Below are 24,307 nucleotides of genomic sequence, written 5' to 3'. Positions count from 1 at the left end.
AATATCCCTGATGAACATGGATGTAAAAATTCTCAACAAGATACTAGCAAATCGAATGCAACAGCATATAAAAAGAATTATTCACCATGATCAAGTGGGATTCATTCCTGGGCTGCAGGGCTGCTTCAATATTTGCAAATCAATCAATGTGATACATCACATTAATAAAATAAAGAATAAGGACCATTTGATCCTGTCAATAGATGCAGAAAAAGCATTTGACAAAATATAGTACCCTCTCTCAATAAAAACCCTCAAGAAAGTAGGGATAGAAAGAATATACCTAAACATCATAAAAGCCATATATGAAAGGCCCACAGCTAATATCATTCTCAATGGGGAAAAACTGAGAGCTTTCCCCCTGAGATCAGGAACACAACAGGGATGTCCACTCTCACTACTGTTGTTTAACATAGTGTCGGAAGTCCTAGCCTCAGTAATCAGACAACAAAATGAAATAAAAGGCATCCAAATTGGCAAAGAAGTAGTCAAACTTTCACTTTTCGCGGATAACATGATACCCTACATGGAAAACCCAAAAGACTCCACCAAAAGCTGCTAGAACTGATACAAGAATTCAGCAGTCACAGGATACAAAATCAATATACAGAAATCAGTTGCATTTCTATACATCAATAATGAAGCACCAGAAAGAGAAATCAAGACATTGGTCCCATTTACAACTGGGCCAAGAACCAGAAAATATCTAAGAATAAACCTAGCCAAAGATGTATGCTGAAAACTACAGAAAACTTATGAACGAAATTGAAGAAGACACAAAGAAATGGAAAAACGTTCCATGCTCATGGACTGGAAGAATATTGTTAAAATGTCAATACTACCCAAAGCAATCTACACATTCAGTGTAGTCCCAATCAAAATAGCACCAGCATTCTTCTCAAAGCTAGAATAAACAATCCTAAAATTTGTATGGAACCAGAAAAGACCCCGAATAGTCAAAGTAATATTGAAAAAGAAAACCAGGGGCACCTGGGTGGCGCAGTCGGTTAAGCGTCCGACTTCAGCCAGGTCACGATCTCGCGGTCCGGGAGTTCGAGCCCCGCGTCGGGCTCTGGGCTGATGGCTCAGAGCCTGGAGCCTGTTTCCGATTCTGTGTCTCCCTCTCTCTCTGCCCCTCGCCCGTTCATGCTCTGTCTCTCTCTGTCCCAAAAATAAATAAACGTTGAAAAAAAAAATTAAAAAAAAAAAAAAAAAAAGAAAAAGAAAACCAAAGCAGGAGGCATCATGATCCCGGACTTTAGCCTCTACTACAAAGCTGTAATCATGAAGACAATACGGTACTGGCACAAAAACACACACATAGACCAATGGAATAGAACAGAGAACCCAGAATCGTACCCACAAATGTATGGCCAACTAATCTTTGACAAAGCAGGAAAGAGTATTCAATGGAAAAAAGACAGTCTCTTTAGCAAACGGTGCTGGGAGAACTGGACAGCAACATGCAGAAAAATGAAATTAGACCACTTTCTTACACTATACACAAAAATAAACTCAAAATGGATGAAAGACCTAAATATGACACAGGAAACCATCAAAACCCTAGAGGAGAAAACAGGCAACAACCTCTTTGACCTCACCCTCAGTGATTTCTTGCTCAACATATCTCCAGAGGCAATGGAATTAAAAGCAAAAATGAACTTCGGAACCTCATCAAGTAAAAAGTTTCTGCACTGCAAAGGAAACAATCAACAAAACTAAAAGGCAACCGACAGAATGGGAGAAGATATTTGCAAATGAAATATCGGATAAGAGTTAGTATCCAAAATCTAATAAAGAACTTACCAAACTCAACACCCGAAAAACAAATAATCCAGTGAAGAAATGGGCAGAAGACATGAATAGACGCTTCTCCAAAGAAGACATCCAGATGGCCAACACACACATGAAAAGCTGCTCAACATCATTCACCATCAGGGAAATACAAATCCAAACCACACTGAGATACCACCTCACACCAGTCAGAGTGGCTACAATTAACAATTCAGGAAACAACAGATGCTGGCAAGGATGTGTAGAAACAGGAACCCTCCTGCACTGTTGATGGGAATTCAAACTGGTACAGCCACTCTGGAAAACAGTGTGGAGGTTCCTCAAAAAAATTAAAAAGAGACCTACCCTATGACCCAGGAATAGCACTGCTAGGAATTTATCCAAAGGATTCAGGAGTGCTGATGCATAAGGGCACAGGTACCCCAATGTTTTTAGCAGCACTTTGAACAATAGCCAAATTATGGAAAGAGCCTAAATGTCCATCAACTGATGAACGGATAAAGAAGATGTGGTTTATATATACAATGGAATACTACTTAGCAATGAGAAAGAATGAAATCCTGACATTTGTAGCAACGTGGATGGAACTGGAGGGTATTATGCCAAGTGAAATAAGTCAGTCACAGAAAGACAGATATCGTATGTTCTCACTTATATGTGGAACTTGAGAAACTTACCAGAAGACCATGGGGGAAAGGAAGGGGGAAAAAACTGTTACAAACAGAGAGGGAGGGAGGCAAACCGTAAGAAGCTCTTAAATACACAGAACAAACTGAGGGTTGGTGGGGCGGCGGGGGGAGGGGTGTGGAGAGGGGAAAATGGGTGATGGGCATTGAGGAGGGCACTTGTTGGGATGAGCACTGGGTGTTGTATGTAAGCTCCCAAAACTAAGAGCACACTGTATACACTGTATGCTAGCCAACTTGATAATAAATTGTATTTTTTAAAAAGTTGTTAATAAATTAGCTCAATTAGAATTTTAGTAATAAAATTATTTGTATGCCACTGCTTATCAAAGCTAATAGATAATTCTCACACTATTTAATAGTAAAAAATATACCAAGTCATGTTACTTCAAGGTTAAAAGCTTCAAATACAAGTGAAAATGAGACATTTGTCAAGATGAAAATTTGATAAAAATTTAGAAGTAAATCTTGCTGATACCTTCATTTGTTCAAATATTTAAAATGTAAAGTAATAAATTTCATCTATAAATACTAAAATTTCCCTGTTACCTGATTAACATTTAAGTTAAAAACTCACTACAAGTTTAATATAGAAAGAGAAAGAGCCACAGGAAGTAGAAAAACACAGAAGTATTTTATAAATTACCAAGATATTATTCAATTTTTTAAAATGTACTAAGCACCTATTAGGAGCTAAGCATCATCCTTGACATAAGAAATACAAAAATAAGCAAGGCAAAACAACTGTTCCTATGAAACCTGCATCTAGGCAAGGAGTGATAAACGTAGCAGGAGATGTATGAACAGGGTGCTAAGAGAGTACAAGGAAGTGATACTTAATCAAGCTAGTAAATGTTAACAGTTGTCAATAAAAGCTTACCAGAGAAACAGTACTTTTATTTAGGCAGTTGCCAAAATGAGAAACAGCATTCAAGGAAGACACAGCATATGCAAAAGACATCAGAAGTCATGACACATTCAATAAAGAGCAAGATCAGTAGAGCTGCAGAATGTAGTGGATTGAGGGGAACACCTGCCAACAAAAGAAATCCCACAGAAGGGACCTATTCTGATGTGCAAAGAAGCTTGAACTGCATGACCTATAGGTGATGCAAAGGTATTTTAGACCCTAAACAGAAAATTAAAGCAGTAAGATTATCGTTTTAATCACTGGTGATAAGATGAAGAAATTCAAAGCACAAAACTTCTGAAATATTCCAAATGAGAACTGATGAAAACAAAAGTGGAAAGATGGAACAATGTGGGAGAAGAAAGATAAATGATAGAGCAGGATGGCTCTCAAGAGCTGGCAAATGTGAATGAGTCCACATTGGTGTCATTCAACAAAACAGAATAGAGACAGAGTTTAGGGGGCAGCATGATGACTTCAGAGAAGGATGAAATGAGCATCTTTATCTCATTGTTTTTCCTTCTACAACCATGGAACCACTCAACAGAGTAAAAGAAAAATTAGTGCAAAAATTAGGAGAGTTGGGCAGAAAAGGTAAATAAAATAAAAAGGGTCTTACTTAGTAAAATAAAAAGTTGGGCTATAGGAACAGGGCAAAAGAAACTGCAATAAAAAGCTGCATATGAAACCAAACCAGCCCCAAAGTGTAGGAGTCATGCCACATTCTAAGAACATAATGTGACATATAGAAGGTGAAATTTTACAACCAGTGAAAAAAATTTTGACTACTCTAATGAAAGTGAAAAAAAAAAGTATCATGCGAAATTCATACACTCTTCCCTCCTCCTGACCCCTGCACCAGTTCCATCTTACTTTGGTTAGTAAATTGGGCTTTTAAGTGAAGTGGAGGTTGGAGAATTCAAGGATATGTTTCCTGATAGAACAACAAAGAAAAAAAAGAACTGTGAAGAAGTCGGCTATAATTCCATGCTTCCCCTCTACTTGACTGTGTTTGTATCACATTTTAACAATAAGTGATGACTGACAAAAGACAGTGAAAGCATTCATTTTAGAGTTTTTTTTTTTAAAGAAAATGTACAGTAACCATATGAAAAAGATTCTACTATTGAGGGACAAGAAGGAACATGGGGATGGCTCTATTAAATAGACTCTTTGCTGTGATAATATTCATCATAATGGAATTCTACATATATAAACTGGTTATCCTGGAGAAAATTAGGTTGCTAAGAATGATCCTTAAACACTCAGTCTAGGGGCGCCTGGGTGGCGCAGTCGGTTAAGCGTCCGACTTCAGCCAGGTCACGATCTCACGGTCCGTGAGTTCGAGCCCTGCGTCAGGCTCTGGGCTGATGGCTCGGAGCCTGGAGCCTGTTTCCGATTCTGTGTCTCCCTCTCTCTCTGCCCCTCCCCCGTTCATGCTCTGTCTCTGTCTGTCCCATAAATAAATAAAAACGTTGAAAAAAAAAATTTTAAACACTCAGTCTAGTTGACTAATTTCAAAAAGTTGGACATAATATAAAGAATAAATTTAATTCAGAAATAATACTAATATACCACTCTAAGAAGATAAAGTTTATAAACCTGGAAATAAATAACATACTAAATCCATTTAATTCCCTATTATCAAACAAAATGCAAACTATAGTACAGGCATACCTTGTTAAATTGCGTTTCACAGATACTATGTTTTTTTGTTTTGTTTTGTTTTTACAAATTGAAGGTTTGTGACAACACTTTATCAAGAAAGTCCATCAGAACCATTTTCCAACAGCACTTTCTCACGTCATGTCTCCGTCACACTTTAGTAATTCTCCCAATATTTCAACTTTTCATTACTATTATATTTGTTATGGTGATCTGTGATCATCACTCACTTTGTAAGCTCAAATAATGGTATGCATTTTTAGCAGTATTTTTTAATTAAGGTATATACATTGTTTAGACATAATGCTATTGCACACTTAACAGACTACAGTATACAGTAATAGACTACAGTATAGTGTAAATATAACTTTTATATGTACTGGCAAACCTAAAAGTTCACTTGACTCACTTCACTGTGATATTCACTTTATGGCCGTAGTATGGAACCAAACCCCCAATATCTCCAAGTTATGCATTTTCCCAAATTGCTATTGTCTACAATCCTTTCTGAAGAAATCATAGGTGATGCATTTTGAGGTCCTTTAAATATAATAGAGGATATACTGTCTAGAATGTCTCTCTCCTCCTTCTATACTATCATAAATATCCTGATTCTTCAGAAGAGTTCAAATGTCACCATTAGTGATATTTGGTGAAGAATTTCATGACTCCCTCAAGCACACTCTCCCTGTACATTTCAATATCCCCTGTACATCAAATACATAAAATATTAGGGCTCTTCACATATTTCCCACCCCTCTATATTCCAGGTCCTTGCCTTACTTATTACTGTAACCCCTATCACAAAACAATCTAATATAATGGCAAGAGTATGTACAGTCAGCACTCCAATGCTTAATAATGGTTTGCATTCACCTGCTCTTGGGACATTTTGTATGTGTGTATTACAGAAACCATAACCTTAAAAAATAAAGGCAGACTTTTATTTTAACAAATATCATTACTCTTCTACTATGTTCCAGTTACAAGCTGTTTGCTATTCCTTGAACGTGCAACAGCATGAAAGAGTCTGGCACACAGTGTTCCTACTGACTAAAAACTATTACCCATTTCCATACCTTGTCCCTCTGGAAAACAACTGCTCAGCTAGAAAAGGTCAATCTGAAATAGCCCCCAAAATAAAACTGAATACTCTCTCCTTTGTTCCCCTACTGTACAGATTGATATAGAAATACCTGTAACACTTTACTGCAACAATATTTCCCCTAAATTTAAAACTGGTTTATACCTAATAAACCCATATAATTAGTCTACTCAAGACACATTTTGCTACAAGGTCACATTAGAGGGTATACTAGAATATCCCATCGCTCAAAACCAGAAGTTATACATAGATAGTTTCATGGACTTTTTTTTTAATGGCCTGGTGGAGAGAATTTATGTTTTCAAGGTAAAATTACTTCAGTCACGCCTTTAATTACTATCGATTACAGAAATCCCAAAATTAGTTTTTGAGGAGAATCTTGCCTTTACCCTTGAATATTTCCTCAGTTCACCTCTCCAGCTCATCTTACCTGCTTTTACAAAATTGCACTTTGCCCTGATGCAACAGGGATAAATGCCAAAGAAATCTATGACTTGTGGGTATTATAATGGTATTGTTCATTACATTATATAGCAGCTTTCTTATGAGGACTAATGGGGGTAAAAATCGGTTTCATTATTAGGAGTCAAGATGACTTCTCAGAGAACGACATCTACCTAAAGAACATTAACTCTTATAATTGGTATTTTCTTTTTTAGATTGGCTTGGATTTTTCCTGGGGCCCATTCCAGTTACAAAACTTATAGTTCTATTAACTCTCTTCTTCCTTTATGTCCACCACCATACCTCATTCACTCTTTCAACATTAAAAAGGGGGGAAAATAGAACCAATACTCAAATCATGGCAAAGATAGCCACAAATCCTATGATCATTCACTTACAAAATGTCTGCCATGGATACCTGGCATCTGAGGGGGCCATCTAGTATCTAAACTACCTTCCTATGCTTAAAGAATCTTCCACTTTATGAGACAGAATCACTTGAAACTAAAGAAACTGAAAGCAGCAGCTATTTGCTTTCCGAACCTCCCTTGCAAGTGGGACAGGTGCATAAGATTTGGGTTTTGCCAGTCAGACAAACCAAGAAAAGGAGGAAGAGGAGGCAGAGAAGAAGAAAGCAACAGCAGAGCAGCACAGCAAGGACCACAAGCAATCCATGCTGGTGAGGTTGGAGGCAACAGCAAAAGAAAATTAAATCTAGTTTGAATTAATTCAGCCTTCTTTAATCCACTTTTGCAAAAAGAACTAGCAGCAATTTTAGGCATATCTGTTTTAGGAATATCTATTGCCTCAGGTCAGTGAGAGTACAAATAGTGGCAAATATGCTACCTAACATCCAGTGCTATCACTGGATCACATCTGTGGTATGATTTGTAGCATTGTTCCTGGCTACAGATTCGAAGGCTGGTTCTCCTACCATTTAGGAAATAACCCAATATTATTAGGAGTAACCCAATAACCTCTTTAAAAATACTTTTTCTGTTTAAATCACAGGGACTTCTGTTACTTAAAACGATGGGGATGCCTGGGTGGCTCAGTCGGTTGAGCGTCCAACTCTTGATTTTGGCTCAGGTCATGATCCCAGGGTCGTGGGATTGAGCCCTGTGTCCAGTTTCACACTGGGCATGGAGCCTGCTTTAGATTCTCTCTCCCTTTGCCCCTCTCCGCCACTCGCTTGCTCTCTAAAAATAAAAATAAACTGTGAACACGAACATCAATTTTTAGATCCAAATACCACCCAAAAGCATCACTTTAAAGTTTAGACGGTCACTTCAACTCTTCTCCCAACAAGGCCTCATATAACTACCCCCATTCACAACATCTTACAAATGGCGTGTTTTCAAAAGTCTCACAGCTCTTCCTTCAATCTACCGGGACTCCTCTCATAAGGGCCAATGTCAACATCCATGAGAATGACTGGCAGAGAAAGACCAGGGAAATCACATCCTGAACCTTCCAACTGTGGTCTTACCTAAAACAGTATCTTCATGAAAACTGATATAAAGAGAACAATCTGTGACAGAAAAGCCAACTTAACATTAAAACTTGTGGGGCGCCTGGGTGGCTCAGTAGGTTGGGCGTCCGACTTCAGCTCAGGTCATGATCTCGAGGTCTGTGAGTTCGAGAGCCCCGCATCAGGCTCTGTGCTCACAGCTCAGAGCCTGGAGCCTGTTTCAGATTCTGTGTCTCCCTCTCTCTCTCTCTCTCTGACCCTCCCCTGTTCATGCTCTGTCTCTCTGTCTCAAAAATAAACGTTAAAATAAATTTTTTTAAATATATAAATAAAACTTGATATTTATGTCACCATAAACAATGAGACAATGAACTGTTAAAGGAAGAAAACTCAGCTAAACTGTCTGATTTATTCACACTTTTGTAACTTCAAAACCCAATCATCAGTCCTTGAATATTCAGAAACTAGAATTGTAAATATAGCAATTATGCTATGGTATGAAAGTCCATCCCCCTTAAAACTCGTATGTTGCAATCTCGACTCTCACTGTGATGGTATTAGGAGGTAGGGCTTCTGGGGGTAAATAGTCACTAGGGTAGAGCCCTCATAAATAGGATTACTGCCCTTACTAATAAGGCCCAAGACAGCTCCCCTGTCTCTTCTACTTTGTGAGGTTTCAGTGAAAAACAGCCATCTAGAAAGCAGGCCCTCAGCAGACACCAAATCTGCCAGCACCTTGATCTTGGATCTTCCAACCTCCAGAACTGAGAGAAATAAATTTCTGCTGTTTTTAAGTCACCAGTAATGGTATTTTGTTATAGAAGCCTGAACAGACTAATACAAATTTTCTTTAACATAGTGTTTCTTAGACTGTGCTCCCTCCTCCACACATATACACACACACTAATGATGATGATGATGATGCCACCATCACCACCACCAAGATGAAATACCAAAAGCATAAATTTTCAATCCCAGCAGTATTTGAGAATGACTTACTTCAGAAACTCTTAAAAATATCAGGAAAAGAAAAAAAACTCTTAAAAATATCAATAACTTCGGCTCTTCCATCAGAGATTCTGATTAAATTGGTCTGGGTTGGGACCCAAGCATCAATATTGTCTAAAAGCACCTTGACCTTTCACCCAACACAGCATTCCATCATAGCACAATGTGAGGCCCCAACAGGGACCTGGGCATGCCGATGGAGGCAGGCACAAAAGGCAAGGATGATGGCTTCTGGGAAGCAGAACATGCTGCCATCAACTCCATGATGGACCAGATCAACTCCTGTCTGGACCACTTAGGAGGAGAAAAGTGACCCCCTCCATGCCTGCCTCCAGAAGCTGCTTGAGTCCACCCAGCAGATATGCCTTGCATTCCAGCAGCAGCTCAGGAAGGTCCCTAACAATGCCAGTTCCTAGGCTCGGGGAGCCACCAACCAGCTACAACCCTGGGTTATGTTCTGGCCTGGGCACTCACCACCTGGGTTAGATACCTTCTCATGGGCTGGCCTGTGAGTCCCCTGGTGAGTCTGCCTGCCTGGGCCATCCTTCTGGTACTCCCCTTGGCATGCCTGAGCCAGCCCCCACCACCCAGCATCCTCTCCTGGGGTCAGGTGTGGACTTGCAAACCACCCACCTTGCCTGTCTGCCTAATTCCAGAGCACTCCCCACTCTGCCCAGGCCTTGATTATCCACATTAAATACTCTCCAGCAAAAAATAAATAAAAATAAAAGATCCTCAAGGAATTCTAATTCACTTAGGGCTCAAAACTAGTGAAGAAGAATCTGACTTTCTGAAGCATCTGTTTGTCCTTAGCACTCTGTTCTTTTACAGTGGTGTTAATGTATTTAACTCACTAGCCAGTTGGCCCTAAATATTAGTTAATAATTAGCTCTTAAAGCTATGGAAGATCATATTAGGAAGCAAAGCACCAAATAAATTACTTCCCACACAACAGTCTTCCATATTTTCCTCAAAAGTTTTATAACTTGAGAAGTAGAATTTTTAGATTTCACAATTACTGCTTAAATTTTACTGAGTATAAATATCCAAAGATCTGTGAAGATAAAAATAGACTGTCAAACTTCTATTACAAATTCAAGCTTTTAGTATCCAATTCTTTACATATATAAATATTTAGTGGTAACCCTCAGTGATGTTTTAGTTTGCTTCTTCACTCAATATATTATACATACCAGAGTCTCATTTTACTTATAAGATGTGAACAAATGAATATAATTAAATATCCTTTAAACGCTTGTATTCTCAGTTTAGAAAATTCTGCCAAAGTGGTAAAAGAGGCATTATGTTAACTTACCTACGAATTTTCATAAAAATATACACAATATATAGTGCAGTCACTTTGACACTGTATTACTTTGACACTGGGTGACTTACATCAACTTAATAAAGTGTGAAAAAGATCACAAAACTAATGCTTTCTTGTTGTTGTTGTTGTTGTTGTTTTTATTTTAGAGAGAGACAGACAAACAGCGAGCATACGCGAGAGAGAGGGGCAAAGGGAGAGAGGTACACAGTCCCAACTAGGCTCCATGCTCAGCTCAGAGCCCAACAAATGGCTCAATCCCATAACACAACCTGGGACACAACCTGAACCAAAATCAGGAATCAGACACTAAACTGACTGAACCACTCTGGTGCCCCACAAAACTAATGTTTTTTAAAATAATCATAAATTTTTTGTTTTGTCCTTCAAGTAGGTCCAGTCAAATAGGAGAAGCCATCGTGCCTTTAAGAAAACTGCATTACTCGAAACCAATTAATAATGCTGAGATTTCACCTGGGAAAACTGGTATACTTCCAAATGTTTAAACACTCCTGAAAATAAAAAGCCATCACTTTTTACTCTTTTTCAAATCCACATAAATCAACAGAGAAAAGCCTGCAATCTTAATCAGACACCCACAGTAGACCTACTGTTTGTGGGGGGGGGAAAGGGGGGAGCATTAAGATTCTTTGACAAAACTATAGACTCCATTTTTTTCTGAGACTCCAAAACTCAGAATGAAATAGTAGCTAGAAAACCTCCAGTCTTCTGATAATGGTGCTAATTTTAGAGCTACCTGGATACTAAAAGGGCCAAAAAGCAAGAATTAGTTACTTCCAACTTCACCCTGGAATCAAACAAGTCAAAGAAAAAACTTCAAGGTAACCACAGAAAATAACAAAAGACAAAGTCATTTAATAATTTTCAAAACATCAGAAACACGTATTTTAAATAGGATGACTTCACACCCATTTACTTACCAAAAGAATATAAAGCAACAGGTAAGATATTAATTTGCTATTAAGTTCTATATAAATACTACTTAAAAAAACTGAGGAGTACATTTCAGTAGGCATTTTTTTTTATTTTTTTTAATGTTTTATTTATTTTTGAGACAGAGAGAGACAGAGCATGAACGGGGGAGGGGCAGAGAGAGGGGGAGACACAGAATCTGAAACAGGCTCCAGGCTCTGGGCTGTCAGCACAGAGCCCGACGCGGGGCTCGAACTCATGGACCATAGATCATGACCTGAGCCGAAGTCGGACGCTTAACCGACTGAGCCACCCAGGCGCCCCTCAGTAGGCATTTCAATAGGCATTCATTAATCTACCAGAGATGGAAAGCAGGTAGAAAAGAAGAAGGACAAAATCGTTTGAAAGCTACAGAATAAACTTTTTCCTTAAATTGAAATAACTGACAAAAAGAAAATGGGACCTGACTAGGAATTAATTTCTAATCTAACTCTCAAAATTTATCAAATTGAAAATCTAGTGTATATTTTTAAAACTCATGGTGGAGAGGGGGGTTCTCTTTAGAGTCTCACACTACTTCACGACGCCAAAAACAATTAAAGAATTAAGTATGATGTATGGTGCAAGCAAGGAGGCAACCAGTATAGACAGCAATCTGTACTGGTAATATTCTACTGATTAGCTTGTATATATAGTAGGCATACCATAATTATTATGTTATTCTTTTTGCCTCAATTTTAAAAATAATGTCTTGTGGGCTGGAAACAATGCAGGAGAACTTAAACTCATGATAATGACATATATAAGACAAAAGGATAATAAGCAGAGATAAAGTATACTAAGGATTTCATAAGTATACATGTCAAAAAAATCCTAGAATTTTAAGAATTCTCAAAAAAATAAAATTTTTAAAATTCTCAAAAGACTGCAAATTTGCAGATGGAAAAAACTGAATGACAAAATATAATCGATATGAAAGACAAGAAAGAAGAGAAAAGAAATGGGCAGAACAAATAGAAAACTCAAAATAAAATGTCAGATATGAATCCAAATACATGAGCAACCACAATAAGCACAAGTTGTAAAAGGACTTTAAAAAGCTTCAGTAGATGGGTGCCTGGGTGGCTCAGTCAGACTTCAGCTCAGGCCATGGTCTCACGGCTCATGAATTCGAGTCCCACATCAGGCTCTGTGCTGACAGCCCAAAGCCTGGAGCCTGCTTCGGATTCTGTGGTCTCCCTCTCTCTCTGTCCCCGACCCCACACTTGTGTTCTGTCTCTCTCAAAAATAAATAAAAGCATTTTTAAAAAAAATTTTTTAAAAAGCTTCAGTAGAAGACAAACTTTAACAATGGATTTAAAATCAACCCAAAAACTGCAACTATATGCTACTTAAAAAAGAAACACCTAGAAAATATAAACACACAAAAAGTAAAAAGATGGAACACTATATAAATGAGGCAAAAACTTACCAGAGAAAAGTGGATATGGCAGGCAATACCTAACAAAACTCTGGGGCAAAATGCATTAGCAGCAACTAAGTCAATAAATAATGGTATAAGTACATTAGGAAGAAAAGTCTTTATCTTACCTCTATTTCAAAACACTGCCTCAATGCACATAAAGCAAAATAGGCATATCTATAGAAAGAAACTGTCAAATTAATCACCAAGCGAAATATTTTTAACACACTTCTCTCAGCAATAAATCAAAGACTTAAAAATCAGGAATCAGAAGATTTCAACAGAACAAATTTGATTGAATGGACACATCTAGAACACTGCATTCAAAAACCACAGAATATACAATCTTCTTAAGCACACATAGAATATTTTTATTTTTTTTAAAGATTTAAAAAAATTTTTTTAAAGTAAGCTCTATGCCCAACATAGAGCTCAAACTCACAACCTCAAGACCAAGAGTCATGCCCCACATGGAATTTTTTTTAAGTTTACTTATTTGAGAGAGGAGGACAGACAGAGAATGGGAGCACGTGTGCTTGGGGGAGGGGCATAGAGAGAGGGATAGAGAAATCTGAACTGGCTCCCCACTGTCAGTGCAGAACCCTACACAGGCTTGATCCCAAGAACTGTGAGATCATGACCTGAGCCAAAACCAAGAGTCAGATGCTCAAATGACGGAGCGACCCAGGCGCCCCAATATTTTCTAGATATAACCACACACTGGACCATAATGCAAACCTTAAGTACAGGACTACCATACATGCCACACAGTAATTGTAATTAATTAACCAAGAAATATTAACTAGGAAAAATCCATATCTGTTTCGAAATTAAGAATCACATTTCTAAAAAAACACAGTTCAAAGAAACCTCAATGGAAATTGTAAATTTCCGTTATTAGATTATTACATTATTACTAAATATTAGATGCAAATAATGAAACTTTTAGGTACAGGTAAAAATAGTACTAAGGATGTTTAAATTATAAAAGCTAAAAGGATGAGAAGAAAAGAGCTAATCCAAAAAAAGTATAAGAAAAATAAAGGGAGAAGAAATCCCTAAAGTAAAAAAAATAAAATAAAAAAAGTACCACAGATTTTCCAAAAGTATAGGAACAACATGAGTTTACAAAACTACATCAAGACAAGTTTTTAGAAACCTGAATAAGCTACAACTATTAATAAAATCAAGAGAGTAAATTCATGTTTCCCAGGTGGGAGAAAAAGGGAGGGAGAACATAGCCCATACATCTACTGGTAAATTCTCTAAACTTCTCAAAGACCAAATAATTCTAATCTTAAGACAAAAATTATTCCAATGTACTGGAAAAGAAAACATTCCAGAATAGCAGAATAAACAGTATTCTCAAGTACATACAGAATATTCACAAGAATATGGGCTATGCAACAAAGAATTGAAATCATACATGGTATGTTCTCTGGCCACAAGAAAATTAGAGTAGAATATATAAGGAAAGATATCTACAAAATCCTAAAAATTTGGAAATTAACCAATACACTTCTAAATACATAACTGCAGTAGATGATTAACCTTTTCCTTACATAGGGCTGGCCTTTGCCCTCAGCCAGTGTAAGGTAATCTCTAAACCCTTGAACTGTCTTTCCTAAGAGTGCCTTTTTGTTGATCTGAGGCCATAAACCACCTCAGATAATCTAGGCTAACAATGTGTAGGGGCTTTGGGCCACTCAGTGTAAGCCCAACCTCTGGGGGGGGCTAGAGACTATAGTCAGCAAAGCAGGAAGGCATCATGTCTACATGACCAAACCCTAATAAAACACACACCAAGTCTCATCTGACTTCCCTATTTGGCATCACTCCACATGTTGGCACACATTGCTGGGAGAAGTAAGTGCTCTCCACACACCTAACACTACTGGGAGAAGACAACTGAAGGTCTGCACTTGGAACTCTCCTGGACCCTGTCCTGTGCACCTCTTTCCCTGGCTGATTTTTACTTGTACTGAAATAAACCATAACCAGCATATAACAACTTTCAGTGAATTCTGGAAGTCCTAGTGAATTACTGAACCTACAGGTAGTCATGACAACCCTCAATCTGCAACTGGGTCAAAAGTGAGAGTGGTTTTAGGGAAGGGGGGATAAGCAAAATAGGTGACTCGGATTAAGAGTTATAAACTTACGGTTATGAATAAGTCACAGGCATGAAAAGTCCAGCATAAGGAATATAATCAATAATACTGTAATAACTTTTTATGTTGACAGATGGTAACAACACTTATCACAGTGAGCATTTCATAACGTATATGTAATTATCGAATCACTATGCTGTACATTTGAAACTAATATAATGTTTTATGTCAACCATACTTTAATTAAAAAAAATAAGATCTATCAGCTAAATTTAAAGGCTTTAGAAGGGTGCCTGGGTGGCTCAGTCAGTTTCAGCTTGGGTCATGATCTCACAGTTCACGGGATTAAGTCCCTCATCAGGCTCTGTGCTTGTCAGAAACTTAAGATTCTCTCTCCTCTCTATCTCTCTGCCCTTCCCCCACTCACACACATACACACCCAGGCTCTCTCTTAGGCTCTCAAAACAAATAAATACATAAATAAATAAACATTAAAAATAAATAAAAGCTTTGGAAAGAACTGTACTTTTAAATAAATGGAATGTTATTTTTTTTAATTCTGTCTAAAAAGCCTAGTAGTTTATGTTTTACTAGCCATACCCTGACTTATATGCCAACCCAGGTAGAGCCTAGGTTGGTGACTTTACCCAGGGATTAACCAGCCCTGAGAATGGGGGCCATGTGCTCCCTAGACTGGGAAACACCACCCTCCAATAGAAGCAGCATATGGCAAGGCTCAGAATCCACTGTATTTATACTTAAAACCTTCCTTCCATATCTCTAGAATGATGCTTGCAAACAACCTATGAAAGTGCCATATTCTTTGAATTCCGCAAAGTGGCTCTGAATAATAAAGCTGATTTGACAGTGCTTAAAACACATACACACACACAAATACACATACAAGATACCACTGCATACATGTAAGAATGGCTTAAAGGAAACTGACAATATCAAGTACTAGTGAGGATGCAAAGCAACTGGAACTCTCATACACTGCTAGTGGAAATGAAAAATGGCACAGCCACTTTGGCAAATTTTCAGTTTCTTATAAAGTTAATTATAGTTACCACGGAACACAGCAATCTGACTCCTAGGTATTTACCCAAGAGTAATGAAAGAGAAATAAAAACTTAGGCTCATACATAATACGAATAGTTAAAGCAGCTTTATTTGTGACTGCCAAAACTAGAAACAACCCAAATATTCTTGAACTAATTAGTGGATAAACAAACTGTAAAGCATCCATACAATCTTACTCAGCCACAACAACAAAAACTACTAATACACACAGCAACACAGATAAACCTCAAATGCATTATTCAGCCTCAAAGAAGCCAATCTCAAAGGCTACATACTGCATGATTCCATTTATATGACATTTTGGAATAGGCAAAACTATAGGAACAGAAAACAAGTCAGTAACTGCAAGGAGCTGAGAGTGGGGGGCAAGAAGTACAAAAACACACAAGGAAATTTTGGGGGGTAGTAGAACACTTCCATATCTCAATTGTGGTGCTGGTACCGACAAAGATTCTGACTAACCTCTATCTAGGTTCCATTGAGTCCTTTCTCAGCTAGGCCTCAACCTTGGCCTACAAAGACTTGAACAGAATACTAACATAGCTTCTAATAGCTCAAGGCTGCATCCCTAAGATGACCCTAGTCCCTCATAAAGTGCCTGCCTGAGAAAACTCACTGCTGCCAAAAGAATTTACTGTTTGTTCCAGCCAACACCTGAACATAGGGCCCCTGTCTGCCAGTCTCTGTGGGAGGGCAGGAGCCTTGGATAAGTGCCAGTTAACCAACCCAGATGGTTTCACACAGACCAATTTCCCCTTCCAGTTTTTTTGTAATTTATCACTCCCCTGACTCTACTGAACCCCTGCTCACCGCCTCCCTACTCCTTCATTCTCCCTTTAAAACACTGAGTTACCCATGTACAAATCAAAGTAGAATTCCATTTACACTGCACTCTATTCCACACTGCAATAATATATTACTGATTAAAATCTGAACTTACCCTTTTAACTAGGGTCCAGCTTTGTTCATCTTTGACAACACAGAATTGTATGCATTTGTCAAAATTTGCAATATCATATACTAAAAAAAAGGTACATTTTACTTTATGTAAAATTACACCTCAATTACAATAAGCAAAAAAATTAAAGCAACAAGTTTCTGAACCATCAGCTTCTGAACCATAATTCACTTCATTAATTATGTCAGAGAAAAATCATATGATCTGAAATGCAGAAAAGCTACAAACAAACACCAATTCTAGAATTTTTGCTTGTATCAACAACTGAATGAATACATCCTTTTTCTCTAAAGCAAAAATGGCAAACTATGACAAGGGTTTCAAATCTAGCCATTGCTTTGTTTTTGTATGGCCCTATGAGCTAAGAATGGTTTTTACATTTTTAAAGGTTGTTAAAAAGAAAGAAAGAAAGAAAGAAAGAAAGAAAGAAAGAAAGAAAGAAAGAAAGAAAGAAAGAAAGAAAGAAAAAAAGAAAAAGAAAAAAGAACATGCAACAGTGACTGTATGTGGCCCACAAAGACTAAAATGTTTACACTCTGAATGTTTCTAGAAAACTTGGACCACCCTTTGCTCTAAAGCCTTACAACTCAAAATATAGACCATGTAGCAACAGCCTCAGAAAATCTCAAGCTCCATCCAAAAGTACTAAATCAGAACATGCATTGTAACAGAGTAAAACCAAAGTATTACCTTTCCATAGAGATAGGTCTTTGGAATATCAGAAAATACACAGTAAATATATAATAACATAAGTAGTATATACAACTCTAGAAAACACTAAGCAATATTTCTAGTATAAAACTACATCAGTTCAGATAAAGCATCAATTAAATCTCAGTGATATTGTGACTGTATTTTCCCAATTCAAAATTATACTTGATACAATGCAACACTAAGATAAAATATTTTAAATCATTCTCCCAGAAAATGTGGTAATAAGCATGCATAATAAAAAATTACAAAGATGCTCCAAGGTTTCTAAGAAATATCTCCCTATGGGGCGCCTGGGTGGCGCAGTCGGTTAAGCATCCGACTTCAGCCAGGTCACGATCTCGCGGTCCATGAGTTCGAGCCCCGCGTCGGGCTCTGGGCTGATGGCTCAGAGCCTGGAGCCTGTTTCCAATTCTGTGTCTCCCTCTCTCTCTGCCCCTCCCCCGTTCATGCTCTGTCTCTCTCTGTCCCAAAAATAAATAAATGTTAAAAAAAAAAAAAAAAATATCTCCCTAATTATTTCACTCAAGCCCTTCATTTCATCAAAAGAAAAAAACAGGACTTGAATTTTCCCAAGACTTTATATGGCATACTACAGTCATTTATCTCAGCCTCAGAATGACTTGAAAATGGTCATTCTACAAGTCTTGCCACAAACTGTTTAACTGAAAATTAGGTACAAGTATTAGCTACACTGAAACTCTGTTGCTGTGTTTCCTCCTGGGAATGAAGGAAAGAGAGAAAGAGAGAGAGAAGAAAGAAGCATACCACATATATTTACCAGTACTTTAAATAAAATTACAAATAGTGCAAAATGCAATCATTACTCTACAATTATGGGTTATATATGTGTTTGTATCAATACAAAGCTCCCTCATATCCAAAGTCATTCAACAATATGATTGCTAATACACAGGTTTGGATTTAGGACTCTCCCACATTCTTTCTGTGAGGTCTAACAAATCCTACAATGCTTTTGAAAGCCAATGTTGAAAATATTAACTATAATATACTTTTCTACTAGTTCTACCTTAAATATGAAAAATTGTTCATTAATTCCAGGGCTGAGATTTTTTACGTTTGATTGCTTTGAGGTTAATGAACTAAACCGACTTAAAATGTACACTGTGTATTAAATTACACATGAGCTCATACTGAGGTCTTCGATTCTAATTCACTACCGCGAGGATCATCCTTCCCCTTGTTTATTTGTACCTTCCCATCCCAAGTAAGAAACTTGGTTCCTACCTCGTACGATCTATTTTACTTACCTGCTTAATTCTAGCATGCAATCACAGCTACGGGACGCAACACTGACAACTGGAGTACACTGCTTACGTGCAGTTCATTTCGCCTTTAGTCTTTCAGGTTCCATGCATTTCCAAAGTTAATTAAGTCAGCACCTTTCCTCCCCAACTCTGTCAGTGAGATTCTTTCATAATTTCTAACAGAATTAGAATCTTCTGTCTCAATCTGCAATCTACCTAAGGTCTTCCAACCTTCTAAATGATTTTTTTTAATTTGCATACATTAAGGTTCACTTTCTCAGTTAAAGTTCTATGGGTTTTGACAAATGCACAGTGAGCTTTTTTATGATGCTTCTCATCTTTTATAAACATAAAGCATCTTACAATTTTACCACTCATTCTACAGGCAAACACACACATTTCCAAAGTCATCTTCAATTCTACTAAACAGGATACAGAGTTTTCATGTTTGTAGTCTTATCTCCATGCACATACCACTCTTTCCACAATCTCTGAGGAGACTCATTTCAGAAAACTTTGCTTTCAGATTACTAACAGTTGTCTGCTCATGATTAGGCTTAAAAGAAAAATTGTTACAGTATATAAGAAAACAGATTTCATCTTATTTTACAACCAAGTTTTGAGAGTTTTACTCACACCTCTATGATTAATAAATTAATGAAAGCATATAAAGACAGTTATGAATTCATTTTGCTGATTTCACTTCCACTTTGGTCCTCCCATATACAAACTGATACGAGGCAGATTTGCTTATCTCAGTCTCACTGTAAAGATTTTTACACAAAGTCAGTCTAGTCTAAACAGTATCTGCTTACTGTAGATTAAGTTTATTTTAATAAATAACAATATTATTAAATCCAATACCAATGATTCAGGGAATTTGACTGAGAATATAAATAAGATACAACAGCACATAGGTTCTAGCCCCTAAAGCCTGCCCCAAACCAGATAAAGACCTCTGAATATTCCTAGAACTCATCTATCAAAACTAAAATTCCAGACTATACTGTGTAAGATCCTCTTGGTTAATAAATATCATATTATTATTTTCCCATGCGTCATGTATTCATATTTTCAATGCAAAAAAAAACAAAGCTCTAACTTCCAACTTAAGTCCAGTGTGAAAGTAGCTCAGAAGTCATCACTCCATTCTAATGACCAGCAAAAACCTGAACAAACTGAAAAATCAACAATTCTTAGATCCATCAGAGAGGCAGGGTCACATAGCAAATTGGTGCCCTCAAAACTGGAGAAAAGCAAATCCAGAATATCACAACTTACAAGAGCAGAAACCCATAAACAGAAACCTCCAGGAGAATCAGTAGTAGGGTAGGAAACCTAAACTGTATTTGACTTGTAAGAGCCTTAGCTTAGACAAATCTGAAAGTTAAAAATTCTAAAGGGAGTCAGTCATGAGGGGGCCCTCACACTTCGGAAAGTTTTACCTCCAGGAACTCTACCAGGTCCTCACAGTGAAGATCAAAGAAAAATCACCTCATGCTCCCAGCAGGAGGAAGGATAAACTAACCATTTTAAAATACATCAACACATTGTATTCTTCTTAGCAAGGCCTGCCCTAGAGGGACACAAATTTATCAGAGCCTAAGCCACCTAAGGGAAGGGAATTACCCAACTCCAGCATCCTGTAGCCACCTTGACCCACCTAATGAGGAAAAAAACTAAGAAGCATTTGTCAAGCTCACAGCTCAGGAGCACAGGCTCACTAAAAAACTGGGCCCTCGCCTGGGTGGCTCAGTCAGTTGAGTATCCAACTTCGGTTCAGGACATGATCTCATGGTTTGTGGGTTTGAGGCCCGCGTCAGGCTCTGTGCTGATAGCTCAGAGCCTGGAGCCTGCTAAGGATTCTTTGTCTCCCTCTCTTGCTGCTCCTCCCCTGCTCATGCTCTGTCTCTCTTGGTCTCAAAAATAAATACAACATTCAAAAAAAAAAAAAAAAAAAAAACTGGTCCCTAATCGCAATCCCTATCAAACTAACACCAACATTCTTCACAGAGCTAGAACAAATAATCCAAAAACTTATATGGAACCAGACCCCGAATAGCCAAAGCAATCTTGAAAAAGAAAACCAAAGTTGGAGGCATCACAATCCCAGGCTTCAAGCTGTATTACAAAGCTGTAATCATCAAGACAGTATGGTACTGGCACAAAAACAGACACTCAGATCAATGGAACAGAAGAGAGAATCCAGAATTGTACCCACAAATGTATGGCCAACTAATCTTGAACAAGGCAGGTAAGAATATCCAATGGAATAAAGACAGTCTCTTCAGCAAGTGGTGCTGGGAAAACTGGACAGCGACATGCAAAAGAATGAACCTGGACCACTCTCTTAAACCATACACAAAAATAAACTCAAAATGGATGAAAAGACCTAAACAAAAGACAAAAGCCATCAAAATCCTCGAGGAGAAAGCAGGCAAAAACCTCTTTGATCTTGGCCACAGCAACTTCTTACTCAACTCGTCTCCCTCCAGAGGCAACGGAAACAAAAGCAAAAATGAACTACTGGGACCTCATCAAAATAAAACGTTTCTGCACAGTGAAAGAAACAATCAGCAAAACTAAAAGGCAACCAATGGAATGGGAGAAGATATTTGCAAATGACATATCAGATAAAGGGTTAGTATCCAAAATCTATAAAGAACTTATCAAACTCAACACCCAGAAAACAAAGAATCCAATGAAGAAATGCGCAAAAGACACGAACAGACACTTCTCCAAAGAAGACATCCAGATGGCCAACTGACACAAGAAAAAATGCTCAACATCACTCATCATCAGGGAAATACAAATCAAAACCACAATGAGATACCACCTCACTCCTGTCAGAATGGCTAACATTAACAACTCAAACAACAACAGATGTTGGCGAGGATGAGAAGAGGATCTCTTTTGCACTGCTGGTGGGAATGCAAACTGGGGCAGCCACTCTGGAAAACAGTATGGAGGTTCCTCAAAAAATTAAAAATAGAAGAACTACTCTATTACCCAGCAATTGCACTACTAGGTATTTATCCAAGGGATAATACACGTGTACGATTTTAAAGAGGCACATGTACCCCCATGTTTATAGCAGCACTACCAACAATAGCCAAAGTATGGTAAGAGCCCAAATGTCCATCGATGGATGAATGGATAAAGAAGATGTGGTATATATACACAATGGAGTATTACTTGGCAATCAAAAAGAATGAAATCTTGCCATTTGCAATTACGCAGATGGAACTAGAGGGTATTATGCTAAGCAAAATTAGTCAGAGAAAGACAAATATCATGACTTCACTCATATGAGGAATTTAAGATACAAAACAGATGAACATAAGGGAAGGGAAGCAAAAATAATATAAAAACAGGGAGGGGACAAAACATCTCTTAAATATAGAGAACAGAGAGGGGCGCCTGGGTGGCTCAGTCGGTTAAGCGGCCGACTTCAGCTCAGGTCATGATCTCGCGGTCCGTGAGTTCAAGCCCCGCGTCGGGCTCTGTGCTGACAGCTCAGAGCCTGGAGCCTGTTTCAGATTCTGTGTCTCCCTCTCTCTGACCCTCCCCCGTTCACGCTCTGTCTCTCTCTGTCTCAAAAATAAATAAAAACGTTAAAAAAAATTTTTTTTAAACAAAAAAAAAAAAATAGAGAGAGAACAGAGGGTTGCTGGAGGGACTGTGGGAGGGAGGATGGGCTAAATGGGTAAGGGGCATTAAGGAATTTACTCCTGAAATCATTGTTGCACTATATGCCAACTAACCTGGATGTAAACTTAAAAAAAAAACCAAACCAACAAAACTTGGCCCCAGTGAAAGAATTATAGAATGCTTCTCCTCTCCCAAAACACATTACTCAACACATTACTGAAGGCCAATTTACTGCAATCCCTTTTACCTAGTATATTATAGCTGGCTTTCAACGAAAAATTATAAGGCATATTAAAAAGAAAATTATTTTGAAAAGGCAAGCAAGCATCAGAAACAGACTCAGATATGGCAGCATGTTGGAATTATCAGACTACAAATTTAAACAATCATAATTAATATCCCAAGGACTCTAATGGAAAAGATAGGCAACATGTAAGAACAGATCGGTAATAGGACCCAAGAGATGGAGGAAATTCTAAGAATAAAAAAAAAAAAAAAAAAAAAAAAAAAGATGGAGATCAAAAACACTGTAACAGAAATGAATGCCTTTAATGGAATCAATAGTAGACAGGACACAGCTAAGGAAAGAATCTGAGCTTACAGATATGTCCACAGAAACAGCCAAGGAGAAAAACGACTGGGGGGGTGGGGGGGGGGGGCGTGTGTCAAAACAGAACAGAATATCCAAGGACCGGGGGACAACTACAAAAGATATAACATAAAGATACACATATGCATGATGAGAATACCAGAAGGAAAAGAAAAAGGAATATGTGAGGCAATAATGACTCAGAATTTCTCCAAATTAATGTCAGACACCAAACCACAGATCCAAGAAGCTCACAGAACAGCAAAGCAGCATAACTACATTAAAAAAAAAAAAAAAAAAACCTACACCTAAGCAAATATTTAAACCCCAGAAATTCAAAGACATAGAAAAAATCTTGGGAAAACAAAATCCAGAAGAAAAAAACACACCTCAGATACAGAGGAGCAAAGATAAGAATGATATCTAACTTTTCCTCAGAAACCATGCAAGCAAGAAAAGACTGGATTGAAATATTTGAAGTATTTAGAGAGGTGAAAGGTCCGGGGAAACCTACCAACCTAGAATTCTGTACCCTCCAAAATTATTCTTCAAAAGTGAAAAAAGACTTTCTCAAACAAAACTTGAGGGAATTTTTGCCTGTAGACCTGCCTTGCAAGAAGTTCTGAAACGAGAAGAAAATGATATAAATAAGAAACTCGGATCTACATTAAAGAAAGGAAGAGCATTAGAGAAGGAATAAATGAATAGAAAATAAAAGTTTTTATTACAGAAGGGAGGAATTAGAAATATTTTGTCCCAGCGGAGAGGGCAGGGGGTGGTGCTGGTGGCTCAGTCGGTTAGGCATCCAACTTTGGCCTAGGTTATGATCTTGCGGTTCATGGGTCTGAGCCCCACATCAGGCTCTGTGCTGGCAGCTCAGAGCCTGAAGCCTGCTTCAGATTCTGTGTCTCTCTCTGTCCCTCCTCCGTTCACGCTCTCAGTGTCTCTCTCAAATAAATAAAGCATTTTTTAAAAAAGAAAGAATGAAAGAAAGAAAGATTTTGTCACACTCAATTTTGCTGTGAACCTAAAATTTCTCTTTAAAAAAGTCTACAAAATGGAGCACCTGGGTGGCTCAGTCAGTTAAACGTCTGACTTCAGCTCTGGTCATGATCTCACGGTTCATGAGTTTGA

General features: G+C 37.9%; 1 protein-coding gene and 1 pseudogene across 2 annotated transcripts in view; one reads left to right on the top strand and one right to left on the bottom strand.

The window, feature by feature from the left end:
• LRP6 (LDL receptor related protein 6) overlaps positions 1-24,307 on the bottom strand; it is a 176,536-nt gene that overhangs the window by 111,447 nt on the left and 40,782 nt on the right. The gene's annotated exons all lie outside the window — the stretch shown is intronic.
• On the top strand, positions 9,247-9,499 carry LOC112867423 (bublin coiled-coil protein pseudogene; annotated as a pseudogene).

This window comes from Puma concolor, chromosome B4 (assembly GCF_028749965.1).
Source record: "Puma concolor isolate L17-30 chromosome B4, mPumCon1.1.hap2, whole genome shotgun sequence".
Classification (NCBI taxonomy): Eukaryota; Metazoa; Chordata; class Mammalia; order Carnivora; family Felidae; genus Puma; species Puma concolor.
Note: the sequence above shows the minus strand (reverse complement) of the source record. Positions and strands in the feature narration are given on the sequence as shown.